The sequence below is a fragment of the Silene latifolia genome, chromosome 8 (genome assembly GCF_048544455.1).
Source record: "Silene latifolia isolate original U9 population chromosome 8, ASM4854445v1, whole genome shotgun sequence".
Taxonomy (NCBI): Eukaryota; Viridiplantae; Streptophyta; class Magnoliopsida; order Caryophyllales; family Caryophyllaceae; genus Silene; species Silene latifolia.
Genome location: NC_133533.1, coordinates 22,764,830 through 22,766,838, shown reverse-complemented (window position 1 = coordinate 22,766,838; position 2,009 = coordinate 22,764,830).

The window sequence follows — 2,009 nt, the reverse complement described above, 5'->3', positions numbered from 1 at the left end:
ATCACCGACTTGAATTCTTTGGCCCTGGCATTTTACAAGAAGTACTTCTCTGCCTCGAAGACGAATGCTATTAGAGCTCAGATCACGAGCTTTAATCAAGGACCTGATGAGAACTTTCATGAAGCATGGGTCCGTTTCAAGAAGCTGGTGCGAACCATTCCGCACCATGGGTTCGAAAAATGGAGCTTGTGCAATCAGTTTTATAATGGACTGTATGACGATCAGAGGGCTATCTTGGATGCTGCAGCCAATGGCCGATTTGCTGAGAATATGGGAGAGACTAAGGGGTGGAAGATCATTGATGACTTAGCCACCCATAAAGCTGAGTATGGGAATTCCAGAGGGAATCAAAGGAGGAGCGCTGAATCTTCTTTTGTAGCTGCACTAGAAGCTCTCACTGCGAGATTTCACAAGTACGAGTTGGGAGGAGCTTCTAAAGGAGCTATTTACCATGTAAATGTTGTGTCAGACGGTCCTTTCATCTGCAAAAGATGTGGAGCTGAGGGGCATGTTTCAGAAAATTGTCCTAGTCCTTTTGAGTCTTGTGCTTCCTTTCAACATTATAGGCAGACAAACACCTACTATGAGCCTAATGTCCACCCAAACTTGAGGTGGAGTAGCCAGAATGTCCTAAATCCAACTCCACCTCCGCAGCAGCAGCAAGCTTATGTGCCCCCTCACAAGCAACAACCATATCAAAAACCTCCCTATGTGCCGCAGCAGCAACAATCCCAAAATTCCGACTTTGCTGAATTGAAGAATATGTTGCAAAAGGAGTCCCAAGTTAGAGAGGCCGGAATGAAACTGCTAGAGAGCCAAATTGCTCAATTGGCTAGCAAGAGTACCACTCGAGCTCCGGGACACTTACCGACTCAAACTGATCAAAAGGAGACCCTTAATGCCATTACTTTGAGGAGTAGGTCTACCCTTGAGGGGCCTGCTATGGTAGAGGATACCCCTGCAAAAGATGAGGCGGAACCGAGTCAAAAGAAAGTTGTAACGAATAATAGCAAGAAAAAGGCGTCTATTGGATATCGCCGATCGATCGATGTACCTTGGCCGATCGATCAAGTGCGAGTTATAGGAGCTTGAATCAGAGACCTCAGTCGATCGACTGAGAAAGGTGGTCGATCGACTGAGGCCGCTGCTGATATTGAGCAATTTCGTCCTCCAATGCCCAATAATTTGAGAGACCGCTTATTTCGGGGTACGACAACTCTGAAAGTATTGGGGCAAGACCCGAGTGCTGATGGGTCAGTCCCGGTTCCGAAGTACGACCCGATGTCGATCAATGGTTCATATTTGAGACGGTCTGAAGAGGGGTCAAGCTTCAATAAGGAGAAGGTGATGGACTTCCAGCCTAAGTCCACGGATGCCGGCATGCGAGACTTAGAGGAGAGGGCTAAGTTACTTCTTACAGCCCCTTATCCAGAGAAACTAGTGCCGACAAAGGAACAGGTATCTTTCAATAAATTTGAAAATGTCGTTCGTAGTTTAAACGTACAAGTACCTTTCCTTGAATTAGTGAATCAAGTGCCTGCTTATATGAAGTTTATGAAGCAATTACTTTCTAAAAAGTGGTCACTTGAAACTGTGCATACTGTCGCACTCACTGAGGAGTCATGCTCCTATTTGACTCATACTACACCCCATAAACTAGCTGACCCAGGTAGCTTTTCTGTTCCTTGTAATATAGGTACCTTCTCAATTGAGAAGGCATTATGTGACCTAGGAGCTAACATTAGCTTCATGCCCTTGAGTCTAGCTAGGAAGTTGAAGTTGACTAGGTTTGCAGTCACCGATATGACAGTACAGATGGCTGACCGATCTGCGGTCCAGCCTATAGGAGTCCTAGAGGACATCCCTGTGCAAATAGGGAAGTTTTTCTTCCATGTAGACTTTGTGGTCCTAGATATGCCTGAGGATGCCCACATACCTATCATTCTAGGTAGACCATTTCTGCACACTGCTGGTGCGGTTATCGATGTTAGTTCTGGGACTTTGACCTT